The 19,880-nt window shown below is 36.8% G+C and overlaps 1 long non-coding RNA gene across 1 annotated transcript; it reads left to right on the top strand.

The window, feature by feature from the left end:
* Positions 1–2,676: 2,676 nt before the first annotated feature.
* Positions 2,677–14,874, top strand: LOC149149535 (uncharacterized). The gene is made up of 3 exons (XR_016263741.1): positions 2,677–2,789; positions 14,456–14,521; positions 14,725–14,874. It is a non-coding gene; the product is annotated as an uncharacterized LOC149149535 (long non-coding RNA).
* Positions 14,875–19,880: the final 5,006 nt, after the last annotated feature.

Raw genomic sequence — 19,880 nt, 5'->3', positions numbered from 1 at the left:
CCCAATTCCGGTAAGATAAAATCAATAAATTAAAATAAAACAATCCAGTAATTAATGCCCAATTCTGGTAAGATTTTGGAAAATTTGATCAGAAAAATTTACTTTCAAAAAGTCGTACTAAAGACAATTTTCTTTTAAAGTCTCTTATTTTTGGAGCGGCTCCCTGATTTAATGTGTCCAACAGCCCTATTCGGAAACGCCCTATTTAATGGGTCTGACAAAAAGATTGAAAATCAATTTCATTATTTAAAACAAACTTAAAAATAGTTAATATGAAAAGAAGAAAGAAGGAAGAAATAATTTTAATTTTTATTAGGTTAAAGAAATAATTTTAATTTTTAATAGCCTATATGACAGATTACTTCTTCATTTGATTGATGTATTAAGCTTTTTTTGTGAAGATCCAAAATAAATGTTTCTAGTTTCCAGATAAATTTCAAATTATCCGAAAAACTAACCACTAACATATCTGCATAACTTTTCTTGTTATCTTTAAAAACCTCTACTGAAAATATTGAAACCACATGCACGGTTAAATATTATCGCGCCCTGCAGGTCTGTAAAATATTTCGCTGAACTTCCATTTAAAAACATAATCCATGGATATTACAGAACCGTTTCCACGTAATCACCATCAATTTGTATGGGTAATTTTTTTTAAAAACCTTGAGATTCAGGGCCGTAGCGATGGCGGTGAATATGAAGATAAATTCAAATTTAAATATAGATAAAAGCAGACCTGAGAAAGCACTAGAAGTTTGAGCGAGTTTGTGACTGTTTGAAGTGGGGCATATATATAACATTTTCAGATCTTATTAGTTTAAGCTTATAATCTCCTTCTGTATTCTGCGTCGGCTTGGATTGGTTTCTTCTCGTTATTGTTTGTTCCAAGGCATGGCCAAGCATGTTCATTAGTTTTGACAGTCCATTTGTTTTATCGATTTTTCTATCTTTCAGTCCATTTGTTTGGTGACATATTTTTTTGAGGGCTTGTGTTTGGATTGGTCGGTTGGTCGATTTTATTTTTTGGTTTGATGCCGAGCGAGTGGCAATGATCAGCAATGATCGTCTACTGCTATGATTGTTTACTGCTGCTATGACTGACTGGCTATGACTGGCAAGTACTCCTGGCAAGGACTACCGTCTATCATTGGCTATTACAAGTGGCTACGACTGGCTATAACCTTATGGCTTTGGCTATTGGCTATGACCAGCTGGCTATGATGGGGACTATGACTAGGGGACCATGACTATAGGCAATCGGCAATGAGAAAAGACAATGACTCCTGGGTGGGGGCTATGTAGCGGCAATAAGGGGTTTTTGGGTAAGGTCCTGCGCATGATTTCAGATTTCTATGAAGGTTTATCAGAGCAGCAGGTATGCTTTTGGTGTAATTTGAGGTTATATCATATACATTTATATTGATGTTTTACCAATAAATATATACGGAATGGGGTGCTCTCTGTTACAGGATGGAGAGTGCCCTCTGGTAGATAATGGGTTTAGAATCTTATATGGCTATGTATGGGGTGCTCTCTGTTACAGGATGGAGAGTGCCCTCTGGTAGATAATGGGTTTAGAATCTTATATGGCTATGTATGTGGTCCAAAGAAGATGGCTAAGCATGTAATCCATATGGTTGTTGGATGGTTTTTTTTTGAGTTTTTATCTTTTATTTCTATTGCAGGGTAATTGCAGGGTTTTATGTATTCGGATTACGTTCATTGGGATTTCAATAAGAGAGAGTATTTTCAGATAAATCGCGTTCTATCCTATTTTCAATAGGGTTACTGGGTCTTATTTTAACTGCCTTCTAGGAAGAGCCGCCTTTGAAGAAAGGAGGACGCAAGAAGATTACATTTCTAGTCTCGTTTCAGGAGGTGCAGTTGACATGTTTTCATCTTTTCTGCCGATATGTTTTTCACCCTTCTCTGGAAAGGAATTCTAGAGTTCATGGGTATTAAGTTTGTCAAGCTCTCTGTTCTGTAGATAGAATTTGCCACGCTGTCTCTCTCTGTGGAACGACTGGCTGCTTGGTCGGTTTGCAGAACGTGAAATGACGTGGAGTTCTTGCGGACCATCTTGGATGCGGAATTGGCGGGTTTGTCATTTTTCGTTACATTCCATCGTTGGTACAGCCTCCAAGATGCAGGTATCCATACATTCTGACATAATTGCTCTATGCGCAATGAGCCGTATTCATCGTTTCCGCCGATCTGTTTTTAGGGTTGATGGATGTTCATGCTTTCTGCTCTGGAAAGCGATTTAGGGTTGATGGATATTATTTACGGTTTCTGCTATGTTGATTAGAGAGTTGGAGTAGTTTGATGAGGGGAGGAATTCTCTGGATTGTTAAAAGTGTCTAGAATTAAGGTAAAAAAATTTCAAAAAATCTTATAAAGTCACTGTTTGAATGGTGGAAATGGATTCAACACCATAAAAAAAATAGTTAAAAAATCTAAAATTTTGAAATTTAACAACTATAATATAACTTAAATTTACAAAAATCTTGACCTAATTTATATTTATAAGTGGACTTTCCTAACTTTCTCATCAACAACTCCTCCGTCTCGTTAGACGGGTTTGCCAGGCTATCTCTGTTTTCACATATAAAAAATTATTATCTCATCATCTCAGGCAGGCCTTTGTCGGTTTGCAGTTTACGGACTTCAAATGGCTTCAAAGGGCGTGGAGTTGTTCTGAACGATTTTGGATGCGGCGGAATTGGCGGGTTGGTCAGCTCCCGTGTTGGCACAGCCTTCAACGACCGGATTTCGCCAAGATGCAGGTACCGATACATTCTGCCATGTTTACTATTTCCATTTCCAGCACAGAAATCAACATGAGGTTTGTGTGAGCCGTACTCATGTCGTACCCAGCGATAATTTTGAACCGCGTTAGTCATGGCATACCATTAATTTGGCATTTGTTTTTTAGTTTGCTTTGGTTTTTTTATGTGAACAATATATGTTAACTGTACTTGCTGTACCCTGCTGAACCTTAAGCATTTTTCTTTCTGCTCTTTTCCATTAGTCTCATATTTTGAAAGTTTTTTCTAATGGAGTTGTCTATAATGTGATTTTTTGGAGATTCCGGTGACGGAATTCGGCGGAAGAAATTGAGGTTAAATCTTGATTTGTTGCAGTTAAAATGGTTTTTTAACTGCATATTCGGATTCAGCACCCTTGTAAATGGCTTAGTTCATAAATTTGTTTACATTTTTAATTGGATTTTATTAAAAAAATTAATATTTAAATTATTTTTTAGTAGAAATAAATTAACATTATAAAAAAGACTTTTGAGATATTTAAAATTTTGAAGCTTAATAATTATAAACCAAATTATACAGAAATTTCTGCACAATGGTAGAATAAACTTTAAAGTTTGAAAAAAACAAAAAAAATATACAATTAATATAAAGTATTATAAAACAAATAAAATAATAAAACATAATATGAATTATAAAAATAAAATAATAATAATAATAATAATAATTAAATTTATTGTATTATAATCTTATTTTTATCAATAAAATGACATATTTTTTATGGAAAAAATTCATATTATATCTATTACCTTAAATAGATATAAATATAATTATAAATCTATTACCTTATATATCTATTACCTTAAATAGAATTTTAAATAATAAATTTTCATATAACTCTATATTTAAAATAAATTAATAAACAGAATGTAATAGCCGGACAGAGTTGACAGAGGTAATAGCAGGGATCAGATTGTGGAAGGTGGATTTTGACCCGCTTGGGCAGTGAATCCTTGTGGCAAGCGCGTTTCAGTCTTCGAAGACCTCAGCGGCTGAACTGGGTTTTAACCCTAAATTTACGCCCTGAGAAAAATGGGAGAGCCGAGGGGGGGGGAGAGATCCCTTCCTTCAAAAACGTGGTAATGGGTGAGACAAGCACAGGTGGGGATCAGCATAACGAGAGGGAAAGTCATGTCCCAGTAATGGGCAACCTGTGGCAGAAAAGAATGAGAGGAAAATGTCTACCTAGGGCACAAAAACAGCCAAGGTATGTCATTCCCTGCAACAAATTGGAAGAATATAACTGTTACATGAAAGACCACGCCCTAATATGTAAGTTCATAGGGTACTGGCCTTCAGAGAAGGAGCTATACAGATGGATTGATCAGAGATGGAGACCTAAAGGACATGTGGATCTCAAATTGGGAGCCCAGGGTTTTTTCACAGCAGTTTTTACGAATCTGGAAGATAAGAACAGGATCTTTGAGGAAGGGCCATATTTCTTGAACAATGCGGGCCTGTTTATGAAATATTGGGAGGAGAGATACAGCCCAGAAAAGGAAAAACTGCTTGATGCACCAGTCTGGGTTCGCCTGTTTGGGCTTCCTGATGAATTCTGGCACCCTGATATTTTGGAAGGAATAGGGAACGCGATTGGGAGCTTTGTTAAAATTGCAGAGGCCACGAAACGAGGTAAATATAATGCTTATGCGAGGATTTGTGTATACATGAATCTGGCAGAACCCCTCCCGGAAAATGTTGAAGTAGAGTATCACGATGAGGTTTGGAAGCAGCCAATCGATTACAAACACATCCCCTTCAGATGTCGTAACTGCCATGAATATGGCCACTTATATAGGCAATGCCCACTGAATAAAGAGGAAGAGTCTAAGAAAAGCCAAGCGGATCATCAGAGAAATACTGAGAGAATGGAGGAATCGGAGAGAGGTTTTCAGCAGGTTACAAGGAAGAAGAGGTAGAATAAAGAGGGACCAAAAACTCAATCTCAGGAGAAACCCAGCCAAAGAAACAATCAAAACAAATTTCAGGTACTGCAGAGCGAAAATGAGGAATACGAAGTAAACTTGGAGGACGATGAGGACCCGGGGAATACCCCTATGGAAATTGCCGGAGAGGAGAAAGAAAAGGAAAAGAACCTGAACAAAACCAGCAGAGAACGACCGGAGGAGAAAATAGAAGAAACAGAAGTGGAATCTCAGATGGAAGTGGAAAACCAACCTGAAAGCGAAGCGGAAGAGGAGAAAATCATGAGAAGATTAATCCAGGAATGGAAGTATCTTGACAACAGGTTCATACCTGAAAAACAAAAACAGTTGTACAAGGAGGCATTCCAGAAATACAAGGAGAGAAAAGGGGAACACCCGGATAAATCAGTAATGACTGACAGTGAACAGGGGAATGAAGCGACGGGAATGGGCAGCTCTGGCAAAAATAGCAGGAAAAGAGGCCGGAAAACAATGAGTGAAGCTACTCAGACGGTGGGAGAAATGTTGATAAACTCAGGTAAGGTGATACCTCTGTCTGAGTTATTCTTTCCCTCCTTCCGAAAGTTTTAAATGATAGTTATTAGTTGGAATATTAGGGGTTTGAATAGTAAAGGTAAACAAAGGTATATGAAGGATAAGCTGAAAAAAGAGAAGCCTAGCATCATGATTTTACAGGAGACAAAGATTTTGGTTCAGCAGCTTGAAGAAATAATAGAAAAAAGCAGATTGCAATATCAAGTGATAGGGCAAGATGCAATCGGTTCTGCAGGAGGTATTGCAGTTCTGTGGAATCCGAATGAAATCACCTTAGATAGTTGGACCAGCATGAGTGGAATCCTCACTGGTATGGGTAGGATAGTAGGAACTAAGGAACAGGTGGTCATTTCAGGGGTTTACGGCCCCCCTTCTCCTGGGGCAAAAGAGAATTTCATAAACAGTATTAAAACGATCCGTAGACTTTACTCTGAAGCTGCTTGGATCATTGGAGGCGACTTCAATTTGATCAGATCCTTAGAAGAGAAAAAAGGAGGGGTTAGGAAGATGGACCACTTCATGGACAGATTCAATGAAATGATAGAGGAACTACGGCTTGTTGATATCCAGACCATTAATGGGATTTGCACTTGGAACAACAGAAGAGGAGGAAAAAACCAAATTGCTTCAAGACTGGATAGATTCCTAGTTTCTGAAGCCATCATGAACAAAGATGTTTTTGTGGAAGCTAAGATCATTCCATCACTGGGATCTGACCACTGGCCGATTCGATTAGAGGTTGATATCAAGAGGAATCAGGGGAAAAGGCCCTTCAGATTTGAAGCCTTCTGGCTGAGGGATCCTGAATTCATCAAGAAAGTAGAGGAATGGTGGAAACAATGTACTGTTCAGGGCAGAGGTAAAATGCATACGTTCCAACTAAAACTGAAAGAGCTGAAAGGAAAAATAAAAAGATGGAACAAAGAGGAGTTTGGTAACATCCTGGAAGATAAGCAAAAACTAGAAGGGGAAATGGAGGATCTTCACCAGAAGATGATTTTGGAAGGCAGAACAGAGGCAAGCATAAACAGGGAAGGGGAAATCCTTGGCAGATTGGAAGAGAGAAGGAAGCAAGAGGAGATTTTGTGGCGACAAAAATCAAGGATAAAATGGCTAAGGGAGGGGGAAAGAAACACTAAATTCTTCCATCAAGCTATGATCAAGCATAGACAGGGTAATAGGATTCTTTCGATTAAAGACAAGAATGGAGAAAGAGTGGTGGAGCAGACTGAGATTGAACAAGTGCTAATGGATCACCACAAAGAAATCTTAACAGAACCTCAAGCTGACAGAACGAGAGCCATTCAGGAGATCTGCTCGGCCATCCCTAGACTGGTTTCTGAGGACCAAAACAAAGCGCTGATGAGGGCTGTGACCCTAGAAGAGCTTGAGGAAGTTGTGAAAGCATTGAAGAAAGGGACAGCTCCTGGACCGGATGGCTACACGGTGGACTTTTACCAGGCAGGCTGGCACTTCTTGGGAAGGGAGATTCTGGATCTAGTGGAAGAATCAAGGATGAACCAAAAGGTATGGCCTGCTCTTAATTCTACTTTTTATGCCCTCATTCCCAAGGGAGACAATCTAGAAGATGCTAATGGTTTTAGACCGATAGCACTGTGTAATGTCATTTACAAGATGATTACATCCCTGATCGCCAAGAGATTAAAACCCCTCTTGGACAATTTAATTTCGGCTGAACAAACAGGTTTTGTGGAAGGCAGACAGATCCTCGATGGCCTAGTTGTTACTCAGGAAGTTATCCATTCCCTAAAAGTTAAAAAGCAAAAAGGAATGATGATTAAATTAGATTTGTCAAAGGCTTATGACAGATTAAATTGGAAATATTTGGAAACAGTCCTGGAAAGATTTGGTTTTCACCAGAGATGGATTGCCTGGATCCATAATCTGATTTCTTCTCCTCACTTTTCTATTCTAGTTAATGGAAGCCCCACAAAAACCTTCAATGCCTCTAGAGGCATTCGACAGGGTGACCCTTTGTCCCCGTTTCTATTTATTCTAGCCGCTGAAGGCCTGGGTCGATTCATCAAACAAGAGAGAGCAGCAAACAGGATAAAAGGTCTGAAAATATGGGGAAACAATCTGCCTCTAACTCATCAACAATTCGTTGATGATATTATGATGTTTGGAGAACCAACGGTAAGAGAAGTAAAGCACCTCAAGAGAATCTTGGACTTGTTCGCGGAGGCTTCAGGGTTGGAAATCAATAAAGATAAATCTTGTATCTTCATCTTCAACACAGTGGAGCAGATCAAAACCCACCTCATTAGACTACTGGGATTTAAAAGAGGTGAACTCCCTACAAAATATTTGGGCAATATTTTGGACTACACATCTAAAAGGATGAAAAATTGGCAGGGTGTCCTGAATAAACTAAGTAACAAGATTGCAAATTGGGCTTTCAGGGTTCTAAACATTGCTGGAAGAGTAGTTTTGGCCAAATCGGTCCTTCAGGCCATCCCCATCTACCCTCTATCAATTATGGCTGCCCCTGTTGGGGTTTGTGCTAAGATCAGGGAAATCATAAGGAAGTTCATATGGAGCGGGTCTGATCAAAAGAAAAAATGGGCCTTAGTATCGTGGAGTCAGCTAACAGAAAGAAAGGAGAAAGGCGGGTTGGGGCTAAGGGACCCTGAAGTTCTTAATAAAGTTCTGGGAGCCAAACTGTGGTGGCGATGGCTCAGAGGGGGAAATGATCTCTGGAAAACCATATGGAAGACTAAATACAGAATGCCTGACTCTCCGGTTGAGATCCTAAGGCTGCAGGAAACCCCTAAAGGATCCACAATCTGGGAATTAGCCTGTCAAAACAGGGATCTGGTGGAGAAACATATTTTTTGGGAAATCCGGGGGGGTACAGAAGCCAACTTCTGGGAAGACAGGTGGCAACAAAGAGAAAGATTGAACAGAATTCAGAACCTTCACCAGATCCGGGGTAGAATTGAAGGAGATAGAACTTGTGTAAGGGATTATTGGAAAGTAAATGATATGGCAGAGGGATGGAGAGTCTGGGAAGACCCGGTAGAATGGGACCGCGAGCTTAGCATAGATTTCCAAGAAATTTACAGGAAAGAAATGGGATCTAGGAAAATAAGAGCCCGTAATGGGAAGGATATCCTCCGATGGGGGAATACCATGAAAGGTTCGTTTACAACCAAAGAGGCTTACTACCTTATGGATTCTCAAAACAAAGGTGACAGGAATTTGGAATGGAAAACAATCTGGGAAAGTAATTGGTGGCCGAAGGTGTCCATTTTTGTTTGGCTGGCCTCAAAAAACAAAATCCTAACCTGGGATCGTATCCAGAAAAAGGGTTTCAATGGCCCCTCGCGATGTTACCTTTGCAACAATGATGGAGAGACCAGGGATCATATGCTGGTCAATTGTCCGTTCACAGAGAAACTTTGGACGATTACTAGAAGAACTTTTAATAAACTTGGAATAAATATCAGAGAATTTAATGAACTGGTTTTCCAATGGAGCAAGGAAACCTTTCACTGTCGTGTAGTCCAGAGGGCATGGAATCTCATCTCTGCATTTATACTCTGGATGGTCTGGAAGGAGAGAAATCGGAGGGTATTTCAGAATTCTGCTAAGGAACCAGAGATAATCTGGGAACGGGTGGTCGAGAGCATGCGAGAGACTATCTTAGTTGAGAAATGGGAGGGAGATGACTGGAAGGCGAACCAGGAAGAACAAGGAATTCTGAACAAATTAAATTTAAAATTTGAGATGGTCCAATTTAAATGTTCGGCCCGCCACGATATGAGAATTCAAAGCCCCGACAAATTCAGATACCCGAGAGATCACTTTGTTAAGCTAAACTTCGACGGGGCCTCGAAGGGGAACCCGGGCGAAGCCGGCTTCGGGGGGATCTTTAGAGACAGCAATGAACAAGTCAGGTGGATATTTGCAGACTGGGGAGGAGAGATGACTAATAATGAGGCCGAGTTCTGGGCTCTGCATCAAGGATTACGAATAGCTGTTAGGAATGGCTATACCAATCTGGAAATCACAGGTGACTCGCAGATTGCAGTGGACATGCTAAGAAGGCTTAACAACGGGCAGGGTTGGGAGAAAGTCACTAAAAGTTGGCGGACTGCGGGTATTGTTCAGGAAATTGCCGATCTTGTAAAACGAATTGACTACAAAATTATAAACCATGTTCGAAGGAGAGGGAACCAGGCTGCGGATTGGCTGGCCAATTGGGGCTGCAGGGGACGTGGCAGCACGATTGACAGCCAGTGGAGAGCTGTGGAGGGCAACCGGGAGTGGAAGGAGCTGGCGGACATCATTAAGGATGATCATGATAAGGACACAGATGAAAACACACGGATCAGTGAGCTGGATTAATAGACGGCAGTGGAGATCCCGATATATGAATATGTTTCAATCGGGCTTCGGTAAAGACATCTTATCAGATTACAGGGTGTATGATCAGGAGGTATGTGGCAGTACAGCGACGGCGGGAGGGGCGAGTAGGCAGGAGTACACCCAAGGTGAGTTAATAAATGCTCGAACCATCAGAGGTCATGGGAGCGGTCCGTCAGACTTCACAGCAGGAGAGATTAATAAGGAAATGATGGTTGAGGGTAGTGGCTCATCGGAAAACTACCGGCGGCAATTGGAAGTAGAACCAAGTTGGTACCCCGAGGACAGGAGGACGATATATATCCAAAGCAGGACGATCGCAAAAACATTATGCGATTTCCTAATTTGGAGAGGTTTGGAAGCTGTAATTGAGAGGAAGCAAAGAAATTCTAAGGTCTTAGACAACCAACGAGTAGCGAGCGCGAGACCCACGGGCAGCGTGGAGACCAGACAGAAATTGAGAGAAGCGGAGGAGCAACAGAACGCAGAGGTGGGCAACAGGAGCCGAAAAGGCAAAAACATTATGCAGGACGAACCACCATTTAAGATTTGGGATGTGGAGGATGATTCGGAGGAGGATCTGGTTCCTGGCGCTGGGTGTGAACGCCTCGACCCTCAGATGAACTCGGTGGATGATGTTAATGAGCAGGCGGGGGAGGACCAGTCCGAGTCGCAAGACTCGAAGGTCCGCCGTTACGGCTTGAGGAAACGCAGTAAGACTCCCAATAGGGAAGGGGAGTCAGAACGGAAAAGAGACCGAGGGCAGAGGAGGAAAGCCCAGGAGGAGGGGGAGAATTCCAGACGCGGCCAGAGTAAAGACAAAAAGCAGAGGAAGACCGTGAACCATAGAATTCGAAGGGCTGAGCAGGCTTACTATCGAAACTCCAACTCTGCTATGCGTAGAATTATGCAGCATCTAGAAGAAGAGTCCTTACAGGACCAATCTGCCGAGGAGATGGAGGAGTGGGAGTTTCTTCTTCATGACCCTGGTCATACTAGGGGGCGTATGTCATTGTTCAAACAGTCTCTTCACATCTATTGGGTGATGAAGGGACTGATGGCCAAGGCTATGGAGCAAGTGGCAAAGGAGATGGTTGAGTTAGCTCAAGAAAATCCAGACATTCGCAGAGAACTGAGCTTCATTCGCATAACAATGGCAAGGTAGGAGGAGAAGCTGGATGCAATCCAACAAATGCTGAACAGGGACCAATCAGAACCAGCGGGAGTAGCCAACCAGCAACCAGATGCGGGCAATGACTGACACAAGATATGTTTAGAAACTGCAGTAGTTTTTTTGATAATGGCTTTTTATATGTTAAAGATAGGAAAAGGCAAGTAGTGCAGATTAGTAGCATTAGTAAGTTTCAAGACTGCATCGTTTATTTAGCTAAGTCAATTAGGCTGTGGACCTTCTATTTTTGGGCTGCAATTAAAAACTATAGGTGGATTTTGACCCGGTTTCCCCACGTGGGCGGGCTGCAAACAGTTTTGAAATGATGTAATGTTCTGTTGATCAAGTAATAGAAAGGGTACCATCCTAGCTTACAAAAAAAAAAAAAAAAATTAATAAACATATAATTATAAATAAAAATATTTTTACGGATATATATATATATATATATATATATATATATATATATATATATATATATATATCTATATCTATATATATATATAAAATTAAAATTTTAATAATAATTTATATTTGTAATTATTATATTTCATAATATTATATTTAAATTTATAAAATGACATATTTTTTATGGAAAAAATTCATTTTATATCTATTACCTTCAAAGAATTTTAAATAATAATTTCTCATATAACTCTATATTTAAAATAAATTAATAAAAAAAAAATTAGTACTAAAAAAAGCATGATTTGTATTAATATAAAAGATATTTACAAAAAATATATTTACAAATGAGAAGGTTCTGTAAAGAGCTAATAACATTTTCTGAAGATGGAGAATTTTGCTATAAGATAGGAAAAAGGTCAGGGCCAACAGGGCCATCATATAAGCATAGAAAAACTCAATTCTCTGGATCATGGTATGTATCAGAAAGATAGACAGATAGTGAGGAGCCAAAAACACATATATATTTTGTACCCATCACTCATATGAGTCAGGGGATAGACAACTTACCTATATGTGAAAGCAGAAGGTGCTTAATTTTAAAGAAGGCAGAAACTAGTAGAAATCTAGGTACTTGGAAGGGTAAAATCTTCTATCAGGTAAATTGAGTCTTGAATTTGTACCTCCATTTTCCATATGCCAGGATCTATTGCAAGGCCCTTCTTTGACAAGTTGTCCGCCTGAGAATTCATGTCCACATGGCTAATTGTGAAAGACGGATCACTGTTCAATAACATTTTTATCCTATTAATCCATCCCGTAAGAAAGAGATTCTTGTTTATTAGCTTCCCTGAAGCCAAACCTATTATATTTTTTGAATCCCCATATATCTGCAGCAATTTAATATTCAGGAAAGAGCTAAGCTCTAGAAGGCCCACTAAAGCCATTGCCTCGGCCTTATTGTTTGTACTGCGTCCACCATGCCAATATATGGAGTAATGTAGATCTTCGGTCATCAATATAAAAACACCACACACACACATGCCTCTTTGAGCAGCTCCATCAAAAAATGCCCTGGCAAACCCATCGACTGTATTGTATGGTTCCTTGGAATATGTGATTTGCCTGAAGACAATTTTTTAGGAATGGAAAAATACATCGAAGTGATGTGTACTAACAAAGGCATATTTGAATCTTTCTCATCACGGAATATGGCATTGTTCCTTTTCTTCCAAACTGTCCAGAAAAGCAAAAGAGGAATTGATCTAAGAGAGACTTTCTGTGAGCTCCACTAGCTTATAGCCTCTTGAACATCTGAGTGATCTACCAGCGGGAAACCAAAGAAAACTGCAATTCCCTTCCACAACTGATAAGTATATCTGCAAGTGAGAAAAATATGATTACTGCTTTCTTCCCCATTTTTACAAAGAAGACAAATACTAGGACCTAACCATTTGGAGATTCTCCTAGGTAAGGATTTTGTTATGAAATACAAGCTAGAAAAAATGTATGATTTTGTTAGACACACGAGTATTCCACAATGATATGGGAAAAATGTGTTAAAATGGGAGTGGAATGGACCTTGTCAAAACTAGATAAATATCTTTGACTTTTAATAAGTCCTATCTCATAACACCTCTCCATATATCTCTTATCAATATTTTAATAAAACTTATAAATATATCATCAATATTTTAATAAAATTAAAAATCAAAATAGATATAAATAAAACCTATACATATATCTATTATCAATATTTTAATAAAATTAAAAATCAAAATATTTCGTTCTATATATATGAAATTAAAAAATAAATAAATAAAAATTAAAAATTTTTATAAAAAAATACCTTTTAAAAATTTAAATCTCTCAACCCTTCATGAATTTAAAAATAAAATAATTTGGAGATTCTCCTAGGTAAAGATTTTGTTATGAAATACAAGCTAGAAAAAATGAAATTAAAAAATAAATAAATAAAAATTACAAAATTTTATAAAAAAATACCTTTTAAAAATTTAAATCTCTCAACCCTTCATGAATTTAAAAATAAAATAATTTTTACTCATTTTTAACGTCAAATAAAAATATAACCATTGCTATTTTTAAATCTCTCAACCCTTCATGAATTTAAAAATAAAATAATTTTTACTCATTTTTAACGTCAAATAAAAATATAACCCTGGCTAACCAATCCAATTCTTCATCAGTCTCCTTCAAAATATAATCAAACCGATATAACCATGCTTCATTATTCTAACCACGCGGCCTTCTTGATCACGAACTGTCGGAAAATACGGTGTTTAAAGAATCTGACATTCTCGTTGAACACGTATTGTGTAATAAATAAATTGAAAAAACAAAAAACCCTATTCCAGTTAGTTCCCAGTTAGTTCAGTACGAGTTTATTATTTACAAATATAGTTAATATTAAAATTTAAAATAAATATTATAGATGAATTTCCAGCTAAAAACAGAATCCAAGGGTTACCAAAAGAAAGGATGATTTATAACCGCTCATATTAGTTTGAATTTGTATGCGGCTCATATTTTTCGAAAAAACACCTTCAGATGCAAGGCCATGGCGGTGGATATGAAGATAAGTTAAAATTTACAATATAGATAAAAGCGGACGTGAGAAAGCACTAGAATTTGGAGGAAAGTCTGTGACCGTTTGAAATGAGGCGGATATATAGCACTCCAGCATAATAGTTTAATCTCATCTCTTCTGTTTTCCGAATTGGCTTCTTGTTGTTGTCTGTTTGGTCCAAGGCATGGCCATGCTTGTTTATTGGTCTCAACAGTCTATTTTCTTTATAGATTTTTCTATTTTTCAGCTGGTGTCTCTTTTTTTTTTTTCCACTGTGTGTTTGGATTGGTTGGTTTTATTTTATTTAATTTTGGTTTGACGCGGAGCAGAAGAGATGTAATGCATGATTTCGAATTTCCATGAGGAAAATCACCAGAGCAGGTATATTTTTTTTGGTGCAATTTGAGCTGATATAATCTAATTATATAAATGTTTTAGCAATAAATATATACATAATGGGATGTGCTCTGTAATAATGGAGGATGCTCTCTGGTAGATAATGGTTTGGTTTAGAAACTTAGATAGCTATGCAGGTAGTTTAAACGGCTGCTAGATTGTTTCCTTTTTGAGTTTTCATCTTTTATTTTTATTGCAGGGTTTTAGGTATTCAGATAAACGTCATTGGGATTTCAGCCCAATAGCAGAGAGTAAGTAATTCGAGGTAAAGTGTTTTCAATACTGTCCGACTCCTCCAATTTATTTGATTGGTCACTTGCTGATCTAGGGTCTCTGTTCTGTTGATAGAATTTGTCTGCCTTTGGTCTAGTATGGAAATTTATTTTTCTATGACAGGTTGTTCCGGTGCCGTAGTTAGCAGTTCTTCCAGACCATGGACTTACATAGAAATTTATTTTTCTATGACAGGCTGTTCCGGTGCCGTAGTTAGCTGTTCTTCGGGACCATCTTGGATGTGTGGAATCGGCGGGTTTGTCATTTCGTTACATTCCATCATTCTTGTGAGTACAACCTCCACATACGAGAATCGCCACGATCCAGGTACCGATACATTCTGCCATGATTGCTCTCTGTCATGCGCAGTACTTACGAGCCGTCATTTGGTTTTGGTCTGTAAGACGTCAGATTATTAATGTGATGTGAACAATGCATGTGACATGTGTCCTGGCTTTAGCGTTTTTCCCATTTCCATTTCGTTCCTTCTTTATTTTGTCTTGGGCCATATTTTAAAAGTTTTGTTTGGTTACTAGTTATTTAGGTTGTTTAATTAAAATTGATATCATACTATAAGTTCTGTATATGTTAGATGCGATCGGGTTTTCTCTTTTTTTGGTTAATTTTTAACATTATAAATTATTTTAATAAAAAATTAAATAGTATTAAAGTTTTTGTAATTTAAATATATATTTGTTTATATATATATATATATATATATATTAAATAGTATTAAACTATATATGCCGCCTGTGTTATTTTTTTTTAATTTTTGGAATATATATATGTGTTTATTTATGGTATGTTATAATTTTAATTTTTGGAATTTAAATATATATTAGTTGATTATTTTTTGTATTGATTTTAGTGGAATTTAAATATATATTAGTTGATTATTTTTTGTATTGATTTTAGAATTCAATTTGAAAATGCTCTAAATAGTTTATAGTCTTTTTCATTTGGATATGGATTCTTAATCAAAATTATTAAACTAAGATCTCTAGTAAAATTTTTTATCTGAGGTAGATGGTGGATTCTTAATGAAAGTATGAGTAAGATTTCCATGTCAACTACACCAATTGACAATATAATTAATATAACTAGTTGCTTTTTCAGTATGGTTTTTTTTAAGATAACCAACCCCCTTCAATTAGACATGTAGATTAAAATCTCCAAGAAAACCATTGGGTCAAACATCTTTTAAAAATTAGAATTAAGATGATTAGTAAATAATTAAAATGTTTAGTAATCTCCGAAATCTGGTAATTAAGATATTTAGTAATCTCCTGGTAATCAAGATGTTTAGTAAAAATTTTTATCTCATTACAATGGATTTTTTATTAATAAAAGCTTTAGTAAGATTTCCATAACAACTATGCTAATGGATTTTTTATTAATAAAAGCTTTAGTAAGATTTCCATAACAACTATGCTAATTAAAAATATAGTTAATATAACTAGTTGCTTTTTACTGTATGGTTTTTTTTTATTATTATTATTAAATAACCAAAACCCCTCCATTGAACATGTAGATTCAAATCTCCAAGAAAACCATTCAGTCAAACACCCTTAAAAAATTAGAAACCTCTAAGCTCCGTGTACACCATGTGTGAGGCTCTCACACATGTTAATCCAGTAATCTCCTTGTTAATATGGTAATCACCTAATCTAGTAATCTCCTTGTTAATATGGTAATCACCTAATCTGGTAATCTCCTCCTAGGTGATCACTGTGGTCCTTGTTATTCTGGTAATCTCCTCCTAGGTGATCACTGTGGTCCTTGTTATTCTGGTAATCTCCTCCCAGGTGATCACTGTGGTCTTCCATGGCGTAGCGCTTTTTTTAATTTGAAGCAAATCTTTGCCAAGAAATGGCTTAGTCCTTTATATCACAGGTTAGCTTAGTCAAAACTTCATCCAAGGAGATTGTTTCATGTATATAATTATGTAATCACAAGTCATTTCAGTGCAATTTTGGAGTGAACTTCACTTGTGTTTGCGGTGTTGGTTTGTTTGTTTGCACAAGTGAGCTCCTGCAACCCTCTACTTGACAATGTGGGGTTTGAGATGCCCAGTGCATGACAATGTGGGGTTTGAGATGCCTAGTGCATGACAATGTGGGGTTTGAGATGCCTAGTGCAGAGTACAAGGTTTCTTCAATTGGATGGGTGAACTGGAGAAGACAAGACACTTGATCCTTGGCCTTTATTGCTCTTCCAATATTTGTAATGTCATAATAATAAACTTTTCCGAAACTTCAAACCAATATCGCAATCTTCTCCTGAACAATCCATAATACTCTTCGTTTTTGAGTTCTTGCTCTCTTCTCTGCATTCGCATTGTTTCCTCTTGATTTAGATCTAGAGCCCAGGAATACGGATCTCCATGGAGTCAACACAACGTTTTTTGAATGGTGCCCTGTTCAGTTTCCATTGCAGTTCCAAAAGTATCCACGGTGAGGTAAACCAAGAGAAACTGGTCAGAAGTTAAGAGTAATAAAACATCAGACACAAAATTAATTACAAATGCTTCAATGCTTTCAGTAAGATGGAAATCACCAAACTATCTTCATGACAGTAGCAAATTGTATCATTTAAAATAATGGTATCTTAGCTTTCCTTGAATACCCATGTCTGCTATACTGAAATTTACATTGGCAATATGTTACAATTTCCTTAACACATTGCCAAAGATCAGAACCTTGTAGATCAAACCCCCAATATCGAAATCCACTAACTGAAGATGATGAGTTGCCGCATCGGCTCAACTCTCATCCTGAAATCTTCAATTTGAAAGTAGGACAATGCAGGTGTTGAGCTAACATTTATATATGGGATATTAGCTTTATCCCGCCTTTTGTGAATCTCCATGATCAAATCCAACAAGGCCTACACATTGTATGCCACTGTGAAGCAGCCCATAGAATGACATGCAACACCTCTCCTCATTTACCAAAGCCCATACACTGACATGCAACACCTCTCCTCATTTACCAAAGCCCATACACTAATCAAGAAACTGTCCAGCCAAACAATTCACAATTTGCTTAAGTGTGTGATTGCAACGTTGCACAATCAAAGCTAATAGCACCGACTCTGCTGCCAACCAAATCTGGCCCTCCACCTCAGATGTTATTTTTATCTTGTCCACATATGAGAAAGTAGAATGTACAGTCACAATTTGCCACACTGTCTCTCTCTTTGGGCCTATAGAATTATTTTTCTCCTACGACAGGGTCGGTTTGCAGTATAAGGATGTGAAATGACGTGGAGTTCTTCCAGATCATCTTGGATGCGGAATTGGCGGGTTTGTCATTTCCATCGTTCTGGTTGGTACAGCCTCGATGAACCAGATTAGCCAAGATGCAGGCACTGGTACATTCTAACATTGTTACTCTCTGTCAGGCGGCCTAGTTATGAGCCGTATTCATCTCAGACCCATTAATGTTCATTTGTTTTTGTTGCCAAGTATGCCTTCTCCCACAAATAGCGTTGATGAACTCTGATGATGGCATACCATTAATATAGAATTTGTTTATTTGGTTTTGGTTTATAGCACGTCAGGTTATAAATGTTATGTGAACCGTGTATGTTACATGTGCCGTGTGCCTCGGCTTTTAGCGGTTTTACAATTTCCATTTCGTTCGTTTTTTTTTCGGTCTTGGGGTCATATTTCAAAAGGTTTTCTTGGTTTGTAGTTGATTAGGTTAGTTAATAAAAATAAAAATTAATATCATATTATAAGTTCGGTATATATTAAACGTGACTGAGTTTTGAGTTTGCTTAATTTTTAACGTAATACAGGATTTTAATAATAAAAATAAATAGGATTAACCTGTGTAATTTAAAAATATAAACATTATATATATCTATTTTAATATGGTAAGTTTTTGTTTTGAATTTGTACAATTTAGATATATCTTAGTTGATTATTTTTTACTTTGGTTTTAGAATGCAATTTGAAAATATTTTATAGCCTTTCTCATTTGGATATGAATTCTTAATCAAAACTTTAAATTAGGTGTTTTGTAAAGAATTTTATCTTCTTATAAATGTGGATTTTTAATGAAAACACTAAATTAGGGCTTCAGTAACATTTCCATGTCTACAAAACCAACGGACAATATGACTCATAACCTTTTATGTGAGGTTTTGAAGGATCATTTAGGTCTCTTTCTTAACCTCTTAGCAAGCTTGCGATAAATTATGGTTAGGTCAAGTACAAAACAAGAAACCAAATCTCCTTTTCAAAAATCTGGATTACAAGGTCATTGCATAATCAACATTACAATTTACAGATGACAAGGTAGATAACACATTGAAATATCACATAGATTTCAAGTTATGGTTGAATTGGAGTTTAGTGAGTTTTGTCATTGTTATATGGATCATCCCTAGGAAAGCTATCAAATTGCATCAGCCATGTTTCATTACTATTTCTTTTAATATCTAAATGCAAAACAGGGCTGTCAATAGTCCCATTATATCCATTTACAATGGTACCAGAGTTAGTGTAAGACTAATTTTCCATGAGAGAAATTTGAACAGGAATCACCCATTTAACATAACGCTTGTTGCTTAGGCCTTTGTTCAGTATTTTCTTTCTGCAATTTTCTTCATCTGATTTATAAAGGGTGTTATCATCAGAAGTTATGTAGAAAGATCCCCTTTTTCAAGTAAATATGACAAACCTCACCTCTGAATTCTTCTCTTCTCTGTAACACCTATCTGAAATAAGAGGGAGCAACTCTTCTGCATGAAATCAATCCTACACTTCAAGTTAGCATCATCACTGAAAACAAGTGGGAAATCAGAATGTACTAAGTATGATCTGAGATCATTTACTTGCAGTTTGATGCTATTATTATTCTAAGTTGCTCATTATGTTGCATAGGGTCTTCATATCCAAGGTTGCCATATGGTTGCTTTAGGACTGTTTTATCAGTGCCAGAGTCGCAAAACCATGATCTGAAACTGAGCTTATATATATATATATATATTTTTTTTTTTTTTTTAATTTGTAAAATTTATATATATATATATTTTTAATTTGTAAAATTTAAATATATTTAGTGATTATTTTATATTTTTAATATATATATATATATATATATATATATATATATATATAATATGAATTTGTGAAATTTAAATATATATTAGCTGATTATTTGTTTTGATTTTAAAACTTTAAAATGTAATTTGAACCTAATACATAGTCTTTTCATTCAGCTATGTATTCTTATCTTAAAAATTCAATTAGAGTGTTTAATAAAGATTTTTTCTAGTAAATAATGGTTTAAAATCTTAGATGGTTATGTATGAAGTTTAAAGGGTGTTGGAGTCTTTTCATT

Source organism: Pinus tabuliformis, chromosome 9 (genome assembly GCF_031772625.1).
Source record: "Pinus tabuliformis cultivar Carrire ecotype Pingquan chromosome 9, CPIR1, whole genome shotgun sequence".
In the NCBI taxonomy this organism is placed as follows: Eukaryota; Viridiplantae; Streptophyta; class Pinopsida; order Pinales; family Pinaceae; genus Pinus; species Pinus tabuliformis.
This window is presented reverse-complemented; position numbering and strand designations above follow the sequence as displayed.